This window comes from Harmonia axyridis, chromosome 2, assembly GCF_914767665.1.
Source record: "Harmonia axyridis chromosome 2, icHarAxyr1.1, whole genome shotgun sequence".
Taxonomy (NCBI): Eukaryota; Metazoa; Arthropoda; class Insecta; order Coleoptera; family Coccinellidae; genus Harmonia; species Harmonia axyridis.
In genome coordinates this window covers 12,349,169-12,372,737 of record NC_059502.1, presented here as the reverse complement: position 1 = coordinate 12,372,737, position 23,569 = coordinate 12,349,169, and the positions used below count along the sequence as shown (strand labels likewise).

General features: G+C 34.6%; 1 protein-coding gene across 7 annotated transcripts in view; it reads right to left on the bottom strand.

Moving 5' to 3' along the window:
- Positions 1 to 23,569, bottom strand: part of LOC123674023 (tyrosine-protein phosphatase Lar) — a 570,788-nt gene that overhangs the window by 177,044 nt on the left and 370,175 nt on the right. The window lies entirely within an intron of this gene.

Genomic DNA, 23,569 nt, shown 5'->3' with positions numbered 1-23,569 from the left:
CATTGGTCCGTACTTCTTCAAAAACGATGATGGCCAGAACGTTACAGTCGATGGTGATCGGTATAGAGCCATGATTACTAACTTTTTCATTCCTGAATTGAACAACCATGATGTCCAGGAGCTGTAGTTTCAACAAGAAGGCGCAACATGTCACACAGCTTTTTTATTTTCGACGAATAAATTTTGATCAAGATTTCAAGATTTTTTTGTATAAACTCGCTGTTTATGTTATATATAAGGGATTGGCGTGTTTCTTGAATAACTGGTGAATATAATCCTATACCAGTAATAAAATACTTGTTTTTCAGGAGTTAGCAATAATGAATTAAAAAAAACTACATATTCTATGACACAACAGCAAAAATATTCAATTGAAAACACTAATAATGAACACAACTTAAAAGTGAAACCTGAAGAAAAGCAACTGAAAACAAATTGCTACGAAAATCTGGAAATATGGGTTGAAGCTAGTAATACTTGATGAAAATTTTTCCTTATTTATTTTCATATTCACAGTACAAATGTCAGTGTTGAAATTTCCCGATTCCATAATGCCTGGCGAATTCAATTTGTGATTTCTCCCTTTTGTTAGTTTTGTATTCAATTCGGAGCCATATTCATCCATAAATGTACTTATGCTCTCAAGAATTCCATTACTGCCATGTCAGACAGCTCACAGTGAATGGCGGATCGAATTATATAAAGAGATTGACATTCCTCCTTTTCCCGATACGTCTCCATGTTTTCCACGATTTATTCATTCTCTTCAGACTGACAGCCAGAGACGGTTTTCACTGACATTTGTCATCTGCTGTGTGAGATCGATAGATGGGTTTTTTCGATGGAACTAATATGCTTTTTTTACCCTTCTTTTCTATTTTGGGTTCCTCACGAAGTTCGCATAATTTTTTTTTCATGATCCGGCAAGACGGTAAGTCTTGTTTACCATTTGTTAGGTCACATTCCAACGCTTTCATAACGAAACATTCAATTTAACCTAAACTTAAATCCTTTGATGACTTAGGACACACTGAATGAAGATGTAAAGTTAGAAAAATTGCATATGGTAATGCCTCTTGTACTAGTGGTATTTGTATTCACGACAGAATTAAAGCAAAAATATTAGATTTTCATACAAGTTACTTTCGACTTATTAGGTGAAAATCAATTCATCCAAACTGATACAAATTTCTTTGATCGGTAAAATAAGCTTCTTAATATTTGAAATACTGTTTCAAGGTGAATTTTAGCTTTTCAATTAGCAGTGCATATAGCTTTGTATTTTTCTTTCGATATCTGATTGAAAAATTACTTCTGGTTTTTCATCTTAGACATAATACAAATTTTACACTGAGGTTCTTTATTTCTCTTTTCATTTAGGAAGAAATGCTTCATGCTTTAGTCAATTTATGCAGATATTACTTTTTTTTTTAATTGATTCTTTGATTTTTGGCGTGTTTTTGGATCAGTGCAGTAAAATGAATTATTTCAGATTTCATGCAAACAGTACTTACCGTTTACGAGAGAAGCTCTAGATGGCGGACGGACAAATTTTTTGGGTTCTATACAATCCAAAAACTATGAAAATTTGAAGGTGGACTGAATTTTTTTTTCTCTGACAGATTCCAAGGATTTTAAGAAAGAATAACTGATGCAGAAGGCTTGATCTTTCATGTTCCATTATGGTCCATTTCATAATTGAAGAAAAAACGGAGGAAGAAGATCCTGTTTCACCGAAAAAATAAACTCCAATAACAAATGAAATCAATATCACGGCATTCAGACAATTTTCCAATTCTGTAAAAAGTACCTACTCGAGCGGGACTCGAACTTGCAGCCTCCGAATAACCTCGTTGGCTTAGTGGTTAGAGTATCGGACTAGTTATTCGGAGGTTGCGGGTTCGAGTCCCGCTCGAGGAGGTACTTTTTCCAGAATTGAAAAATTGTCTGAATGCCGTGAAATTGATTTCATATGTTGACACACAGACGGTTAAACCATTATTTAGGTGTTCAATCACAAACTTTATTGAAAAAAAAAACTGTTGCTTTAGCATACTCATTTCTAAGACTGAAAATCCTAAATATGAATTTGAAAGAGAAAATATAAATGGAATATATTTCTGAGGAAACTTTAGTCAAGTTGAAAATAAGGAGACTACAGAGAACTCCATTCACGACAGGACAAAATGTGTTGGTCACTAAGTACGTACATTATCTCCAAACGAAGAAACCTAGAAATTACATTTTTGCCAACCGATGCAACCCCAAGAAAACTGAACGTTAGTGGTCACTCGAAAACAATTCAGCAAGTCTAAAAATGTCGGACCACAAGATGACCCCCTCACATCCTGAGGAAACCCTAAGATCATCGTGTACTTCCATTGTTATAAATTGCCCTATTATTCGATAGGATTCGAGTCGGCGAATTCCAGCCCAGGCTCTATTGAAAACGCGCAAGATATGCAAAATAGCGGCCCCTCACGCGTGGCGCCATCTATCGGTGACCATTTTGTCCGCAAAACTTGCGCGAAAGGTTTCGGGCCCCCGTTCCAATTTTAGATCCGTATTTAGGTTGTCATATTGTAAATCCATGAATAGATGTGCGTCATTATCCCTTCTCTATGTCTATATACCCTCCGTATCTGGTGTACACTCCGTTTATAAGGAGGATATATGGAGGTGCTATGGGGGAAGGTTCAGTGATATCGACAGGAAAATGATGTTCGACCTATTTCAGGAAGATAAGTGCGGAATTCTTCCACACAAACTCATACTTCCGGCTGTATTTTGTGGATCGCCGTATGAAACGAGGATTTATACCAAGGTCTATAGATTTAGACAGGTTGTCTCGTAACTTTCAACCAATCAGCGTCAACCATTCTTTACGTCACTCGGTTTACACATTCAAATAAATAACATTTGATTGCAATGAAATCGTGGGTTTTCACGAATTTTCTTATTAGTTTGATCGCGTATTTCGTTCGTAGTCTATCCTAAATAGTCTTTAATATCTTCAATCATAAAATAGCTACGATAAAATGTCTGTCAATGATGGCCGCCATTGACCATGGTCAATGGCGACACTCTATAGACCTTGACAGACACCGGATGACGCGTTACCCCACTCTTCAACCTGAATTACGAGGCAACCTATGTAATCTACAGACCTTGGATTTATACCACGTGAGCAACAGTAGATGGTACCTATTTAAAATTTGGTTTTTGGCTAGGAAGCACTGGTCTATCAATCTGAAATATTTTCAGCGCTGAATGAAAAAAGACTAGCAACTTAGATATTTCAAAAAGAACAGCCCGTTTATTATTACTTTTTTTTGGTTGGTCGTAGCCTCAGAGTAATAAATATAGGTAGAGGGAGCATATGTCATTTTCAGTAAGCAAATTTTGTTCCTAACATGAACTATCAAGTTTGACATGAAGTGAGCAGAAATGTAAACATATCAGTGATACGATATTTCAGTTAATTCGCGAGTTTCTTCACAAACAACACACTTCTTATGTTCCATAGTGAATCAATGTTTCATATCAACCCAAAATATATTGAGATGAATACCTAAATATATCAAAAATTCAGAAAACAAACTTCAAGCGCGCCAAAGACGTGAAACAACCGATGATACTAGGAGAGCAAAAGTTGCCAAACCTTGGATTTCAGCAGGACGATAAAGAAAATAATAAATATCCTGCATACTATAAATTTGACAATAAGGAAAAATATCGGATTTCAAATATTCAAATTTAGCAATTTAATTGAGAATCACTCAAATAAACATATTTCATTTGATATAATATATGTATGTACTTTCAAAATTATATAATAAAATTGTGGATTTGAAAATATATCACAATCCGACAACGTACGCTAACCATGTTGGGGACATGTAAAAATTGCGTATACTCCCTCTAAGCTTATTACTCTATGGTCATAGCCCCTTGATTATTTATGTATTAACTTCCTTGTCTCTATCTCTAAGTTGATTTACTTCTTTTTTTGGTAAAAATATAAATTCAATCAAACATATATAACTCCGGTACTTGGCATCTAAGAAAGCAGTAAATTCGGATATGTTTTACCAATATCCCTTGATCATTCACATGTAATAGAATACGTTCCTTCCCATACATGTTTGTTCAAAATCATAAGCTCCAACGAGACAATGATAAAAAGTCTTTTTTTCGAATCATCAACAAGTATAGAGTATTGTTGAACCATAAACCAATTCAAATGGAAACCAATAATTTCACAAATGATATATAAATATAATTATAAATTCCCTCTAGTTCATTCATTCTAAATCATAAAACGTTCCTACAATTTGATCGTATTGGAGGTGAAGAATAAATTGTTTTATCTATTGGTTCTTTTATATAAATAGATCTGCTACTTATTTATATTTCCAATTTCGTTAGTATAATCAAAATTAGAAATGCAAGTCTTTCGGATGAGAAATACAACAACACTGTTTCATATTTATTCAATCAATTTTAATTCTTCACTTTTTGTATTTCCCAGAATTAATCATAATCAACAAGGCTTTGTTCAATGTTTGTTTTTTATCTGGACTCTCGTAAACCTTTTCTGCTTGCTTTCTGAATGTTTACTCATTTATGAATGCATAAATAAATAATATGAGCAAAAAATAAGGGCGCAAATCTCCTTAGATCGCAGTTTTTCTCGAATTAGAAAGCGTGAAATTCAAAAATTTCGCTGAAAGTTAATTATCGGAAATAATGAGCCAGCAGACATCTGGAGATGCATAAATAAAATAGTAGGGATAATGAGGTACTGAAAAGATTATAACGTGAGAATGAACCTCGCTCCAGGCATTGGAAACAACTAGATTAAAGCTTTTTCCGTCGAAAATGCGCACTTCAACGTTTTCGGAAGTCTCAGAAAGTGATCATCATCTGTCGAGTCAACTCGGAGATATATATTGAGGAGCAGCCCTGCAGCGAAGTGCATTCGTATATCTTGAAAGTACGCGTTCGTTATTTACCCCTGGGAATTCGGAGTTATTGCAGAGCTAGGTTATATATCACTGAAATTTCATCTTTACGGCGAGGCTTCGACATAGCTTCGCCACCGGAATGAGAAGTTGAAAATCCGCATTATATAATTTGCTATTGGGAGTAGAGTGGTTAGTGAAATTTTGAAGGAAACATTAGTTTCTGGAAGCCACTTTCGAAAAGGAAAAATTGATGACCACTATACTCAATATGAATAAATTTTAACTATAATATTACAGGAGTATATATTCAAGGACTACGACAAATTTGAATCAATTCCGAAGAAAATTCGATCAAAAGTGACTTTTTGCGCCAAAAGATTTCTTATTCAGCACTAACCTGACAGAATACGCTTGAAATTCCAGGATTCTATCTATATAGTGAATTTATGTACCTAGATATGAATTTTTCAAAATTTCACTAGTGATTTTTTGATTTGAAAACTCATGGATCCTATTCTCGAACTGAATTGATTCTTTTTCCAATTCTAGACGGCTGACAGTTATGGTTATGGTTATTTTACGTTGTCGGATTGTGATGGATTTTCAAATCCACAATTTTACTATATTATTCTAAATGTATATTATATAGAATGAAATATATTCACTTGAATGATTCTCGATTGAATATACAAATTTGAATATTTGGAATTCGATATTTTTCTTTATCCTCGAATTTATAATAAGAAGAATATTTATTAGTTTCTGAGTCTACCTGCTGAAATCCAGTGTTTGGCCACTTTTGCTCTCCTAGTGTCATCGGTTGTTTCACGTTTTTGGTGCGCTTGAAGTTTGTTTTCTGAGTTTCTGATATATTTAGGTATTTATTTCAATATATTTTGAGTTGATATGAAACGTTGATTCACTTTGGGACGTAAGAAATGCGTTCTTCGAGGAGAAACTCAATAATTGAGTGGGATATCGTTTCATTGATAGATTTCAATTTTCGCGCGCTTCATGTCAAATTTGATAGTTTATGTTGGGGAAAAATTTGCTTACTGAAAATGACACATGCTCCATCAGTTCAACACCCTGAGGATTTGTCATACGAAATTTGGATTCTTTACATTACAAAACGTCAACTACGAAAAACGAGGGTTCAAATTTTTTCTTTGTACCGTTCCTGAGGTTTATTTGGAATAAACGTTTCATAAAAATGTTATGCAAAATGGCGAAGGCGCCAGTTAAGCCTACAGTGAAAATCGTGGAAAAGACTTGGGTTGGGGAAGAAGATTTTGCGAGCATCTTCAAAATTGAATTGGTTTTATATTAATTTCACGTAAAAATAAAAAAATTCGTGCCAGTCGGCACTCTAGTGTGAATTGACATTAATAGATTCGAAATTTTTCCACGTTCGAACTACAATGTCGAGTATTTATACGGGGTGTTTCATTGGGAAACGGAAATATTTCACAGGTGCATAGGTGGCACCAAGACGGTTCTGGAGATACCCCATTTATTGGGTCATACATGGGTCTTCGTAGCCGAGATACAGGTTGTTTTACGAATTTTGACCGTTTCTTTCTGAGGCCATATCAAACGAACCACCCGGTATATTTTCTTCATATTTGGCAAACATGTTCCTAATTGAGAGCCCAAACGTATTATGCAATAACCGTCCTGAAAATCCAGGTCTGGGTTAACAAAAAATTATGAATCGTTTGAATCCTCGAAACAACATCCTGTACATCGGAATTTTGAAAATCTGTTTTAATATTCAGAAACACCACTAAAAACTAAACTGAGACGTGTACTTCAAATTTTCGCGCAGACAGTTTTACTGCCCAAATTTTCAACGTGAAAGTGAAGTTTTCAAGAACTAGGATACCTGAAAGTGGTTTGAAGTGACTTTTAACAATGAATTATCAAAAATATTGAATCCATAATTATTTCAACATTACTTTGTAATTCATTTTTACATTGGTTTTTCTTTTTATAGCTGTATACTATCTCCAGAAACGCCTTGGTGCCACCTATGCGCCTGTGAAGTATTTCCGTTTCCCAATAAAACACCCTGTAAATTTCATAAATCATTTTTGTGATGCCTAAAAATGGACACGAAATGTAGCCCGTTGAAAATTCAAATGAAAAGACGTATTTTTCATCTGCTGTCGTAAAACTTCAGTGTCAGCCTGCAGCTCAGAAGAGCCTATAGTTAAGCCAGGAGAGATCGATTAAGAAGTTATGGTAACTGAGTTACCTCAACGACACATAAATTCTATCCAATTGAAGCATTTCCGAGACGACACCGAGAATTCAATGTTATGAAATTATGTCATCCTTCGAAATTAATTATTCCTGGAAACTCCTGAACAGTTCCGCTGCCTTCCCTACTAGGCATAGGAATTTTACTCATTTGCCAGTTGACAAATTTTCCCTTGGCTGCTCCGTCAACGCTCCCGTTAGTTAATGTACTTAATTAAAAGACCATTCAGATTATTTCAAGTGCTCCTGCATATCATCAGGCATTTCAAGCGGATCCGCTTGAAATTTCAACTTTGCCTGAATACTTTGTGACAGATGCTGAGAATTGTTTCGAGAGAAACTTCCCGGCCTGCCTAGATTGACGAATCGAAAAATGTTGGGTTCATTTGGGAAGTGAAGCGTTTTTCGTTTAGAAAAGTTGGGGCAGTTGGTGCTATCAAAATGCTAATGTAAGGAGGGTGGTAATATTTGAATGGGGTAATTATTTCAGAGTTCTTGTTCGATAATGTGGGGTTCAACCATTTTCTGAATTATTTATGAAATCGTGTGAAAAATGTTAATTGATTTATTTTTGGTTCTTTCAATGTGGAGTGAATATTCTTTCAATTTGAGTTGAATGTAACTACCACAAAATATAGAGTTTTCCATTAAAAGGATCTATTTGGATATTGCAGGAAAGATTTGAATGTTGATTTTTTCAGCAAGTCTTTAACACAAAGGTCTTTCTTATACTATGGTCCGAGACTGTTTAATCTTGTTCCAATTAATTTGAGAGAAATAAAGAAAACCAAAGAATACAAGATAAACGTTAAAGAATTCATTTTAAAACATAATGAAAGGTTAAAAATTGAGTTCATGTTGTGCAGGTGCCTCCTCTCTCTGTTCCTTGTTGGTCCGTTTAATTTTGAAATTGGATATTTATTTATTTTCACTTCACTCTGGTGACATTCATTCGAAGACTGGTTTTTTTTTGTATTATTTTGTGTTTATTAATTATGTAATTGGTTGAGTATGTACAAATTGTTGTAGCTTTCGCCTGAATACTTTGTGACAGATGCTGAGAATTGTTTCGAGAGAAACTTCCCGGCCTGCCTAGATTGACGAATCGAAAAATGTTGGGTTCATTTGGGAATTGGAGCGTTTTTCGTTTAGAAAAGTTGGGGCAGTTGGTGCTATCAAAATGTTAATGTAAGGAGGGTGGTAATATTTGAATGGAGCAATTATTTCAGAGTTTTTGTTTGATAATGTGGGGTTCGAACATTATCTGAATTATTTATGAAATCGTGTGAAGAATAATTGATTTATTTTTGGTTCTTTCGATCTGTAGTGAATATTCTATCAATTTGAGTTGAATGTAACTACCACAAAATATAGAGTTTTCCATTAAAAGGATCTATTTGGATCTTGCAGGAAAGATTTGAATGTTGATTTTTTCAGCAAGTCTTTAACACGAAGGTCTTTCTTGTACTATGGTCCGAGACTGTTTAATCTTGTTCCAATTAATTTGAGAGAAATAAAGAAAACCAAAGAATTCAAGATAAACGTTAAAGAATTCATTTTAAAACATAATGAAAGGTAAAAAATTGAGTAAGTGAGTTCATGTTGTGCAGGTGCCTCCTCTCTCTGTTCCTTGTTGGTCCGTTTAATTTTGAAATTGGATATTTATTTATTTTCACTTCACTCTGGTGACATTCATTCGTAGACTGGTTTTTTTGTATTATTTTGTGTTTATTAATTATGTTATTGGTTGAGTATGTACAAATTGTTGTAGCTTTCGCGAAAGGGTGGAATTACACCACAGGCATTCTTGTCTAGGTAACTCTGCTCTTGTACCGGTTGTTATGGGATTTATTTAGATATAATTATGTAAAAAAAGTGTACATTGTTTTTTTAACCTGAATAAATTGAATGGAATTGAATTACAAAAAAACGAGTATATTTTATTTACTGCTAATATATAAGAATGTATTTATCTCGCTTGTGATTTTTGAATTTCAAAGTCATACAATATTTCCCTAGAGATTAATGAAGAGAGATCCCTTCCAATAACAGAATATCTGAGATTCATAATATCATGAAAATAAAAGAAACTAACTGAAGAAAAGAAAAAAAATGATGAATCGACAGTGCATTCGTATTGACATGACTGACAATGCAGTCTTTTAGTTTTCAAGCTCAATGAATTGTACAAGTGCACCAACAACATCTACTTTGCTACTAAAAATATCGCAATTTTTTTATAATAAAATTATCCAACCTCTAACAAATAACACCAAATTCAAAATATTCAATCAACAACTTCAAAATATTCCTTTTAAATACTATTCTGGTCTATTTCTTGGACAAGAGTGCAAAATATTGGCGAAAGAATACATTTTTTATGCATTTCCTTCTGTTAAAAATGTGGTTATACTGATTTTAACATTATTGACAAATGAAAATTTTCATTTTAATTTGATGGTATGTAGAGTATTACCCCTAAATGTTACCTCTTTGCCGCTTACGAGAATTCTTAGGAGTATAGGCTCATTTTCACGGTGATAGTACTTTCACGATAATGCTATCGTGATAGTTACCGTGCAAAAGAGCCTTAACATCTATTATATATCATTATTATCGACACGTATCGTATGCTTTTGAAAATATATATAGGTAGATCTGATTGACAAATTGTTTATTTTATTAAGAAATGAAGAACAAAAAATAGAATTTATTAGATTTCGAAAAAAACCCGGATATTTTTCCTCGAAAATGTGGTTAACTTATACTTACGCGTCCTGAACCAAAGCCACGAATTCAGAAATAAATTCAACTGCAAGAGGTCTGAGGGATACTCTCAGAAAGTTTTCACCCACTAGTATGGACGACGATGAACTTTCAGAAAAGAATTTCATAAGGTCATCATAATAAAAAATAGAACTTGCCCGGAAGAAAAGTTTTTGAGGAGAAAGCTTGGATAAAAAATTCGATAAAAAGGCGACTCAAAAATTAGTTGAAAGGACTACGAATAGAAGTTTCGAATTGAATGCAATGATCGAAGCTTTCTGACGCGACATTCGTTTCTGAATTTTGAGCGTAATCAATCTCGTTGTCAGGACGACAAAAAGTTTTTCGAGCTACTAATAACAGCAAGTGATAGAAGGAGATCGAAGCGATGGAATTTATCGAAATTGTGGTATAACGAAGATATATTGGTTGAATTAATTTTGTTAAGTAGATTTTATGGCAGGAATTCACCCAAAAAAAAAGGAGATCACTGTCACGAACCTGGCGCATAGATGGCACCACCAGTGCCATAACGTTTTTTTCTTTTGCAACCAGCTTCAAAATATTCGTGTCAATATTTGGGAATAATAAAAGTGAGTTGAATCGAGATATTGAAGATTTAGTGACGTTACACTTTTTTCATATGAAAAATGGATTAAAACGAGTTATATGTAACTTTTTTGATAGTAACAATAGTGTGTAAGCAAGGCAATGACTCGATAAGTGTTTATCAGGCCTTAATTTCTGACAACAATAATTGAAAGGTGTTCCAGAAAAAGAAATTGGCCTCTAATGAGGAAATTATTGCCGAGGTTGGAGCCTATTTGGAACACAAAAACGTTTTACAGAAGAGTTAGAAGGAGCGTTAGAGAAAAGGTATCACTCTTGAATATTGTAGTTTGAATTTTAATCTCTTTTAAATTAATTTGTTCTTTGTGTTGTAATGTTTGTAATGAGGAATGGTATTTTATATCATTCATAGTCGTATTACTTTATTGAGTAATGCTTTTATATTTTGACATTGATACTATGTATCATTTAAGAATTGTATAACTTTATTGAGTTATTCCAATTTTAATCTCTTTTAAATTAATTTATTCTTTGTGTTGTAATGTTTGTAATGAGGAATGGTATTCTATATCATTCATAGTCGTATTACTTTATTGAGTAATGCATTTATATTTTATATTTTGACAATGATACTCTGTATCATTTAAGAATTGTATAACTTTATTGAGTTATTCCAACTATTTTTATATTCTGACATTGATGAGAAATGCTCTATACAATTTCGAAGTTATTACTTTATTGAGTAATGGCTTTATATTTTGACAATGATGCTTTGTATCATTTAAGAATTGTATAACTATATTAAGTTATCTCTATTATTTTTATATTCTGACGATGATGAGAAATGATTTATATCATTTCGAAGTTGTACTTTTTATCGAATCCTGTGACGTGTGCAATACAATGAATTTTTGTAAAGGAGCATCAATAAATTATCTATCTATCTATTGAGTAATAAAAAAAAATTTGTAAAATAAATTGTGTTTTTACTGGCCTAGGACATATGAATTTATGAAATATTATAAAATTTATAACATGGGACTCGAGAAAAGATTGAGTTCGATTGGTTAATATTAGGTTAAAAGTGTTTTTAGAACGGGCGGTGATGTCAAATATATCTAACCAATGGCTACGGATTTCGAGAGCTGAATAACTGATTTAATCGAATGAATTCTGACTGACTTCACGATACACTATAATTTCATTCATTCGAATTATCTGCTCTTATGGATAATTCACAATAATCTATGGTCTTTTTCGTGTTAAGTCATCAGTAGCTGAATTTGGTATGGATCAATTTCACGTTTATTTCCTCATTCCACTAAACTTTTATTCATGTTAAGGTCAAGGTTACAACGATTCATTCGAATCAGATTTCCTACATGCGATTGGCTGAAATTTTACTATCGTGCAGTTTTTATTGGTATTAAGAATTTTTTCGGTTCATTTTTACTGACGAGAGAAAAACTAAAATTTGTGAAAGCAACATTGAAAACTAGGTTTAAAAATTTCATCAAGGAATTGAATAAAAAATGAACGAACGATAGATATATCAATATTATTTTTTCTTGATGTTCAAATCCTTCGGTAAAATAGTATCACTCAGATATTATTTATATTTTGAAAGTTGAGATACTTCATGAGACTATAAAGTGAATGAATAATTGGGTATTAAATTTGCATCGAGCCTATATCCTATAAAATTTAACACAATAGCTTATTGTTTTAGTAATCTTTATCGTTTCTCAATTCTTCATCGTACAATCTTTACCAGTGAAATATTTATAATTCAATGAATCCTATACATTGAAAGGTGTGACTTTGAGTTGAGGAATTATTTCATAATATTTGGTCGACTTTGCAGTCAAAAAAAGACCAAAATGAGAAAAAGTGAAATAAAATCTAGTTGATATCTGTAGTATCAGAATAGTATATTTTCGGCAACCATGTAGAATAACACTATCGCTGCTGCTTTCCATATTTTATTGCGATAAAAAAACATGCAAATTTTTGACAACTAATTTCATATGAACTGTCAGCCGTTATCTCGGTTGCTATGGATTCTATGATTCTTTTCCGGCCTAGTCCGGGAAGTACGTACTTTCCGGACTAGGCCGGGAAATGCTACTTTCTCAAAGAAAAAGCGTCCGGGAAGTGAGCACTTCCCGGATGGTTGCCGAAAAAATTATTTATAGCTACATTCAAGAGTGATAGATGTTCTCTAAATTTTCAATATCTATTCTGTAGAAATATTTGTTTTTGCTTTCATAACAGCTAATCTCGTTCCCTGGAGCATTCTTTTTGGGGTCTAGGTAGTCAAGCAATTCTTTGAATTTGTCCATAATTTTTATCGATTTGTGACAAAGAACATGGTCAGTACACGAAACTCGTTCTTATCCATTTTTTAATCAACAACAAATGTAGCACCACTTAACCTTCAATATCTTGATACAGACCCAACTCCGTTCCGAAATTTAGACACGCATCTTTTGAAGCTTGATACCAACAAGAATTAGAAGTGATATACCACTGGCAGTGCCATCTGTGCGCCAGCACCGGGAGTTATAGAGTGATTCCAGTAATATCTTTTATATCTCCATCGAGAAATGCAATATCTTCGAATACCACAATCCGACAGGTCCAAACGCCCTCATCTCCTCAATACCACTTGCAAGAACAACCATAACCTGAAACTGGTGAGTTTGGTCTAATACATGCAGTGCAAAAAAAAAACGTATATTCATTAAATGCAATCTCCAACAGCCACACATACCTTCTTCCGGAGGAAATGTGCTATTAAGGCATGTGGTTGCAAGTCCTACAATAGAAGGCACAAGTAAGTTTTCTAGGTACTCTAATAGGGTCGGTAGTGTAAGGGACGTAAGCAAGCGGGTGTATTGATTGGTGCCAGGTCGTTCTCATTTTGATTTCTCACCTTAATAGAAACTGAATTATATGGCTAATAGCAGTGTGCGAAGAGCTCATTTGAAGCTCCGAATACGGTTGGTTGTAATTCGGTTGTGTCGATCGAGCGTGCGGGTTTGTCTTTCGTTCGGTTTTGACGGAATTACTTTATTCGAGATATTCAAATATGTTGATACGTTTCTGGATATACCAGAACTAAGATGCATAGAAAACCTGGTGTGTCTACTTATACCTGTAAAACTTTCAGACAAAACGGGAGATTTTTCAGATTTATTATAAAAGTTTAATGAGTCTTCTTGATCAAGGATATTTAATATAAATCAAATAATTTGACAACTTTGTGTCTAATCCTTCACAATAATATATCTGTATGATATATTTAGTTTATTTTTCTCTTGGAATACTTTATGTTAATTTAGTTGTTCAATTTGTTAACCGTTTACTCAATTGGTACAGTTTTAGTCATTTTGAATATTCTTTTGGTTGATTATTAAATTTGTCATTTTTAGAATTGGAATATATTCCAAGACAAAAATTAACTAAATATATCATACAGATATATTATTGTGAAGGATTAGACACAAAGTTGTCAAATTATTTGATTTATTTTCAGATTTATACCTACTTGATTTCGAGAGATCGCGGTCTGTTTCAGATGGCGCATACATAGTTTACATTTGACATATCTCTCAATTCTCGACTCTTGTGAACCAAGGGCGTAGATCTTTTTTTTCTTGGGGGGGATAATCGAAAAAAAAATTTTTGACGACAACTTTTATTCATATCTGTAATGTTAGAAAAAGAAGTTTGATAATGAAGGTTGAACCAAATTACTCGAAATAATTTTTGTTGTTACTAATTCGGATGTTCTTACCTTATACTGGGTGTTCTCAAATTATAGTTACGAAGGAAAATGAGAAATTACTTGGATAATTTTCAGAAAAAAAAGTTTCATGTATAGGAGCCTACAAACGCTTTGCTTTCAATATATAGGTTGTTTCTAGTGTGTCGTATAGTTTATCAAATATTTATTAATCTTCGCTACAGATTGGGTAAATAAATACCAAAACTTATAATTAATGCATTCATTAGAGCTTACTAGCTGGATCTTTATAATAATTTGGATTTTCCTGAGGATTATTTATTACTCTGCGATTAATGTTTATGATAAAATAAACTACATTATTATTTTTTCTCGAAATCGATGATAGCAGATACGACAAAACTATAACAAACTAAAAAGTGTAGTACTGGACCAGAGTTTTTTTCTACATTTTTCTAAACTAAGAGCCATTCACCAAAATATAGTTTTGAAGGGAAGAAGAAGGCATCCTTCCAGAAAAAATATCACTCTGTAGATTTGCATTCAAAACTAGCATATCAAATGGTGAAAACTTTAAACTGGAATATCTATGGCCAATTCAAATTGAATATCTTTTGAAGGGAAGGTTATACGAGAAAAAAACTTGAACTTTAACACATGTATCTCAAAACAAAATGTTTGGGGACTCATGTTATAGGACTCTTTTTCTTAAAATGATCCGGAAATCTGTCATTTTCATTTGTATCTCCAATTTCGGAACACCGTGTAATTACCCCCAGTATCCTCCTATTTCTACGCTCTTATCGTGAACTTTGAGTATAGAACAATAATATTTTATATTCTATGGTCTGTCATTATATTCCATTCATTTGATTGAAAATTTGAAATGAACTGAATTGTAATTTATTGTGAATGTTTGCAGTGTCTAAATTCAGTATTCCGTTTTTAAACGGCACCAGGCAGATAGCGGGAATTCGAAAAATTTTAAAGAGCGCCACCTTACAGAACTCTGCTTAAGCTGAACACCAAAGCAACAGGTGGGTGTCTCAAAAAGACTGAAAAAAAATCGAATCAGTAAACACACCAGTTATTCTATGCATCTTAACCAGAACACAAGTTCATTCATATGAAAATTTTTTGACAGTTCGAAAAACCAATATAATTTTGGTATTTTGCGTCATATTCTCCGAGTAATGAACATAGATAGAGGGAGCTTCATATCAAATTTGATAGTTCATGTTGGGGACAAAATTTGCTTACTGAAAATGACATATGTTTCCTCTATCTATGTTTATTTTTCTGAGGTTAGACCCGAGACTTATTGAGTGGAGGATTTGTTTTTCTTAAAATCTGAAAGAATATCAGCATTTATATCAAGCAGCAACATCGTTTCAATCAAAAACCGTTATACTGAGCAGTTTTCTGAATCGTTAAATGTGTTTTTATCACCTCTGCGATAAATCCAAGACATCCAGAAATAAAGTGATTGAAGGTTTATAGATCATTTAACGGCTTGAATGTCAACGAAACCAAAAAGGGGTCGGTCATCGAATCGTAAACTACGCACCTTTCCCATATTCTCCAACACTGCCAACTCCGACGAGCCGCCACTGCATAAACCGCAATTCGGCATTATCCGTGCCTATAGATATCGGGCTCGGACTCTACATCTGAATAGAGGGCTTAACAAGATGCGCCGCAACTCCGGAAGATCCGGAATCAAAGCGGATCGTCGTGGGGAGCTGAGGCCTGGACCACAGCCGTATTACTATATCCGCCTCACGTGTAATTGCCCCATTCACTCACACAATACACCTCCGACGGTAAATCAAACTTCAGCGCACGCCTGCATGTAATAGTGCTTGTTCCTTCTTAATAAACATGATTCCCGCGGTGCCATCTTGCGGAATGTGTACGGACTCACTGTACACACTCCCCCGCCCAACTATTATTGCCTGGGGTGCCGTTCTCTTACACCCCCGTCAGAGATTCATTACTTTATTTGCGTCTGGAGACTTCCCGTGTAAACATCCTCGTTCGTTTCTTTTTTTTTCTCTTTGGCTCCACTTTTTTTTTCTTTTTTTGGGCGGCTTGGCGAGGAATATAAATGGCGAATATTACGGAGGGTCTCCGCACCCACTCTGTGTGAGATTTGTAGCGTGAAAAGACTTTTTATTGGATGCGCATCGACGGCAATGTTGCTCAATAAAACACTCTGCCTCTGCCCTGAAAGAATTTCTAGGTGGGTTGTTTGTTATGAGCCGTACGGCAATTATCGTTCATACATTACTTTGAGATAATATTCCAAGGTTATTAAGTCGAACAGCTACATTCAATACACATTTAATCGAGAATCACTCAAATAAATATATATTTCATTCGATATAATATAGATACATTCATAACGATATAGTAAAATTTTGGTTTGAAAACATATCACAATCCAACAACGTAATATAACCATGTTGGAGATATTTAAAATTGCGTGTACTCCCTTTTTCTCGATTTACTACTCTCTGGGTCTAACTAAGACGCATAGAAAACCTGGTGTCTACTTATAACGGGTGTTTTTTTCGAGGTATATAACTTTAAGTTGGTTACTGTTCAAGATGGCGACCGATTTAACAGCTGTCAAGTGATTTATTCTCAGTTTGGTTTGGCAATTCATCATGAATAGACTCACGCCTGAACAACGCTTGCAAATAGTGTAATTTTATTTCGAAAATAATGGTTCTGTGCGGAATACGTATCGCGCACTACGTCCATTTTATTTTGTTTAGTGACGAAGCGCACTTCTGGTTGTATGGCTACGTCAAAAAACAAAACTGCCGCATTTGGAGTGAAGCTAATCCTCAAGTGTATGTCGAAACACCGTTACATCCAGAAAAACTGACTGTTTGGTGCGCTTTATGGGCTGGTGGAATCATTGGTCCGTACTTCTTCAAAAACGATGATGGCCAGAACGTTACAGTCAATGGTGATTGGTATAGAGCCATGATTACTAACTTTTTCATACCTGAATTGAACAACCATGATGTCCAGGAGCTCTGATTTCAACAAGACGGCGCAACATGTCACATAGCTCGTGCCACAATCGATTTTTCGAAAGACACGTTTGGTGTATTCAAAGACGTTTTGCTTAGGTATTTGGATAATACCCTGATGGAAAATCAGACTGAATCAAGGTTGATATTTAGAGTTTTAATATGTTTTTTACATGTTAGGTGTTGTTCCTAAGAATTTAGTTGTTTGCTGTAGTTTGAAGTTTGATTTTTTGATTTCATACTCTGTCTCTTCTACTCTGTCTTTAATGATGAGTTCTGAAGAACATTATGCTGCTCTTAATTAAGTTTCGATATACGACATTGTAACCACTGTTATATTTTGACGAAAATATTTTTTGTATTGCTCAATAATTTCTGAAAGTTTTCATCCCAGATCAACACATTTCTATAGTCAGCAAACAATACCATCAGTTGTCTCATACCAGTAACGCCTGTTAGATCATTTATATACAACAAGAATACATCAAGAGAAGGAGTCCGTGATTATTTTGTAAATAGAACTTTCGCGCACCAAATAACGTACCAGGAATGCAAAAAAACCGACATACCAACACTAGACGACGCGACCGCTGTCCAACGACAAAACAAACGTGGCGCAGATAGTGAATTCCAAAGGACCCAGAGTCTTTCTGAAGTTAATTCGTCGAAAATCAACTATTTTGTCGGGTGCATGGGCGTTAGCAAAACGGCCAGAGTACCGTGTAATTTAGTGTGTTGCCTTAACCCCGCTCGGCTGCCAACGCGTGTAATTAGAGTTTTAGGAATAATTTCATAAACAGAAGTGCCGGTACTCGACGGGATAAATGCAGATGGCATGTAAATAAAGCGTCACTGCGTCCTTTTCCTTCTATAACACTTAACTAGCTTAATTAATGCCGCGAGAGGTCGTATTCTTCAGGGCGTCGGGTTTACGCTCATCCGAATATATTACTGCGCCTCGACGTTCTGTGTATGCAACAACTACACCGCACTTCGCGAGAACCAGATCGTAATTCTGATTGTTCATTGTTTATGATGGCTGTGACAAACTGGAAAAGCTGCATGCCGTAATCCCGGTATTCGAGGTTATCTGTTGTTGCGGTAAAAATTACTGCTAATACTAAGCCTGGCCGCATATTGAGGCATAGCAGCACTAAATAGTGTGGTACCGTATTTTGTGAACCACAATATATGAATTGTGGTTTCCAAAATAGATTTTCGGAATATCGAAAAATCTTGAAATTCATGAAATTATCTAGCCTTCCATCACTAAGTGGAAAACAGGCCAATTGAAAAGTTAGAATTATGGTGGTACGTTTGTGCATACTCTTAATATTCGCATGGCATATTTCTCTACGCCGATGTCATCTTTATAAGGTTTGCCGACTTCTTGCGCTTTTGTTTAGGCAACAATGAAGAAGAAATAACAGGCCAATTGGAAAGTCCCCAGTCTACCATAGAAAAACACATTTTTTTTGAGAAAATTCGATTTTATTATTCAACATAGTTGCCTTCGAGGGCGATTATAGCGATCTTCCAACTTTTCGATACTATTTTTGTAGTGCGATTTGTCTTTCGCTTCCAAATGCCTTCTTTCGGCGATTACTTCTTCATTGGCGCTGAATTCCTTTCCAGCGAGCATTCTTTCGATGCCTGAGAACAGAAAAAAGTCGCTGGGAGCCAGATCTGTCGAATACGGTGGATGCAGAAACAACTCGAAGCCAAATTCATGCAATTTTGCCATTGTTTTCGATGATTTGTGACACGGCGCATTGCCTCCATGAAACAGCACCTTTTTTTTAATGGGGCCATTTTTCAACGATTTCATCCTTTAAACGCTATATAATAATCGCTGTTGATGGTCTGGCCTTCTGGAGGTAATCAATGAATATTATACCTTGCGCATCCCAGAATACTTGACATAACCTTGCCAGCTGACTGTTGTGTTTTTCCTCGCTTTAGATTCGGTTTATCGTATGCAGTCCACTCAGCTGACTGTCGACTGGACTCCGGAGTGAAACCATGGAGACATGTTTCATCCATTGTCACATATCGACTCAAAATTTCAGGTTTATTGCAGTTAAACAGCTTCAAACACTGCTCAGAATCATTATCACGTTGTTGCTTTTGATCGATTGTCAGCTCGCGCGGCACCCATTTTGCACACAGCTTTGTCATGTACAAATATTCGTAAATGATATGATGTACACGTTCAGATGATATTTTCACAAAGTCTACTATCTCGATCAACTTCACTTTATGGCCATTCAAAATTATTTTATTAATTTTTTTGATTTTTTTTTCTGTGACAGCCTCTTTTGGGCGTCCACTGTGTTCGCCGTCTTCGGTGCTCATTTCACCACTTCTAAACTTAACATACCAATCAAAGATGGTTGATTTTCCTGGTGCAGACCCCGGAAATCGTTCATCAAGCCAAGAATATTTTTGGAATACATCGTTATTTTTATTTATGTTAACCTGATCTTCAGATCTTCAGAGGCTCACAATATTGAAAAACACACCTCATTTCTTCAGTTCTTTTACAAATAAGAAACAAGCAATATATTTATTTCGATAATGAAATTTCTTTAAGAACAAAATGAAAACATATTGGGTGGAAACGTCCTGTGAACGAAAATAAAAATTAAGACTTCTCATTGTCCTAGTACCCACTACTCAATATAACAATTATATTTTGGGGACACGAAACAATTTCATAGAATATTTTGCTAAGTGTTGGAGTTGAGATGTGAAGTTCCTGTTAATTGAAACACCAGTTGGTGATTCTCGTATCTGTTTCAAACCAATAAAAAAAAAATTAAAACGTCCGTTATATACATACATATACTTTATCTCTTTCGAAGGCTTTTGAAAACCGCAAACCGAAATAAGCGGATTTTCAATTAAATAATAATACATACCCTTGAACACCATACAAACACCGATATTGCCCTGTTTGTAACACCTCAAAGCTCCACTCCATTCAATGTAAATGCATTAACATAGTCAATCAACTAATCCTCCTATTTATCAGAACGATTTGGACATGAGCAAATGTACGAGATAGAACGCCTGTTGAAACATGCATCTGCTGTATATCGTTTGCCGGAAACAATGCGAGTACACACGAGTTCAGGAATCCACTAATAAAGATAGTAGTGTTGGGCTTTGTTCATTAGGCCAAGTAGTAATTTCGATTAAACGAAATGTTGGATAATGGATGGCTTGGTCGACTTGAAGTGGTTTGTGGAAGAGAACGAGTAAGTAGAGACTTTTCCAATGAGAGGTTTCATTTTGAAAAGCCCGCAGCTGTCAACTTATGACATTTGACAAGTGAAATGAAATGAAAATAAAACGATATACGTTTCAACAGAATGGTAAACATTTTGTGATCACGGTCCGCAAAACAAAAGCACTTTGAGGTCGTCGTGAAGCACCTTATCGGACGGTAATAGTGAAACTGGTGAAAAAATTCGAGCTGTTGAGACAAATAAACTTAAATAACAGAGAATATTGCTACTGCTACCACCCCTTTATAGTTGACGAAAACCCAAGTTTGTCGTTTCCTCGTCGATCTGATTTGATTTTTGATTTTTTATGATGAAATTGAAAGATATTTATGTGGAAGAAGTTTATCTTCAAGACGGTGCTACTTGCCACATAAGTAATGCAACCATCACAATGGACTAGTTTTCATTTTTTTGTTAAGGATTAATTCTAAAAATTTAAGTAAAATGAAACAAAAATGTGGAAGAATTATTGAAATATCTCTAGAAATGAAAAAGTTATGGGACTTTGAAGTTGCGCTTAAAAGAATAATTTCATAGTCTATTGTGTGACGTCACGCCACTTACATGAGGCGACTGGTATTCGCAGAGTGCTTACGAATTCATTGGTGTGCAATCACTTGTGCCGTTCGTGTCGTGTTTTGTTCGTTACACGATGGCTGAAATAAAAAAAAAAATCCTACAAATATTGTATTGTGCCTATGTGTGCAAGCACGACAATTAGATACCCCAATTAATTGTTTTTTCATGTACCAAATGACATGAATCAAAGGAAGAAGTGGTGCAAATTAATGAAGCGTGACTTAATTGGACCTAAAACTACTTCATATGTGTGTAAAGATCATTTTGATGTAAGTACCTATCAGTACTAGCTGTCTATTTCTGATAATTAAAATACGAAGGTGTAAGTTGATTTAAATAAGTTATTGAGTAAGAATAACTTTGTCCTTTCACGAAGCCTTTTTCCATTATGGTGACATAAAAACAAAACTCGAGTTAAAACTACACTGTACAACTACAAACGGTGCAAGAGCCTTGGCGCGGCTGAGTATTTAAACTTAATTTATAGTCTAGCGATCACAGGCAAGTGGCGTGACGTCACAGACGAGTCGAAGACCAAAGACGTTCCGCGCTGAAATACGTAAATTTAAATAATCTATTTCTGAGTCATTTATTGATGGATTTTCAAAATTTTTTCACTGAAATATCAGTTTTGCTCTATATTTTATCGTGTCAAATATAGTATTATCAACATCACTAAACTAGTACATTATGTAAAGAAAGATTCCAGGTCCTGTTATTTTTCGAAAAGGTGATCACAATTGGCTGCCGAGATCTTATGATTCAACACCTTTAAACTTTACAAGACCATGAAGATGAAATTTGTGAAGTATTCGATCATTTATATAGTTATCCATCTTTAATTATATACCTTACATCCATTGATTTCTCTCAAAATACTTTTTTTTCAAATCAAAATAAAACCTCTTACTGAAAAATCCTTTACTACTCCATGCTTTATTATGAAAGTGAGTTGTTAAAACAAGGGAAAATTCATGATACAAACTAATATACAGATATAGATTTTAACATATTTATTGAAAAACTTATTGTATTGTACATGACATTCAGTATATTTTCATTACTTTGGTTCTCTCAGTATTGGCAAGCTACTACCAGTTCAAGATGTAATACAATGTGTAAAAAAAATAGCATAGAGAAAGCCAAATGTCAAATGGAGGCCGTCAGTATTCTCCTGTCTTTCCTACCACAAACAATAGAAGTGCAATTAGAAAGAGAAAACATTCCTTACCATTGCAAATCTTCATATCTCTTCAAAGAATTTTTTGTTTAATTTCTACTTAGCTTTTCATGAGAGCCAGGGCCTTCTGCAAAGTGAGTCCAAATGCTTATTTCTACTGTCGCGTTTGTGGAATTGTCCACAGTGTGGGTGAAATTGTCCACAGTGGTGTGAAAATTAATATTATTTTATTTCATTTTACCTTTGATATAGTTATTCTATTTGCAGTGCAAATAGCAAGGAACAAAAAAGTATATATGATCTCTAATAATGTAGTAAATGATTGCATTATGCTTAGGCCGAACTTATTCGCAATAGAGGTCTGATTATCTGTGTTGTTAAATAGGAATAACTGTGATGCTGCACTCTATTCCGCACTACGTCCATTAGTTTGAAGATAATGCGAATTCGATATTTGCGGTATGAAACTTTATCACTTAATGGACTCTGGTGATTATTGAGTCTTCCCTTTGGAGTTGTTTCCGTCGACGGTATGGCAGTTATTGATAATTAATTCGATTCATTAATTAATTTGGTTGTATTAAATTCGAGATGAGTCTGATGTTGTGGTGGAAAAATACCATGGTATCAACAGTGGTCTCTTCCCCTTTCACAGAATATCTCTACTCAGGTTTTGAGTGTAGAGTTATTTGTTTATAATTCGAACTCAGTTGATCTACAGATTTTGTTCTGTTTTGAATTTCTCGAATAATCTGATGCATGAGAGTTTGTGATTCTGATTCAATATTTAATAGACGAACTTCACCAATGAATTATTGATGCAATTTGAGATGCTGAAAAAACAATAACTCCCTATTCTTCTTGTACGTTTTTCAAGTGCATCTTATCCAAATTTTGAAGTGAAAAAATCACAATATTGAATGAAAGTTTTTCATTGCATTCAGGTTACTCACTTTCAGCAACAGATAACACCTCGATATCGGGGTAAGTACCAAGTACCTCCTCTGGCCCAATAAGAGTTTTGCCGTACCGCCCACAAAGATCTTCGCGGACTAGAAGCACTAGAACCTGATACACAGATGTGACACATCTGGTACAACCGTCTTGTTTTCGATCTTTCCTAAACCCAGTAAATCTCCTAAGATTTACAATCGAGTAATCGA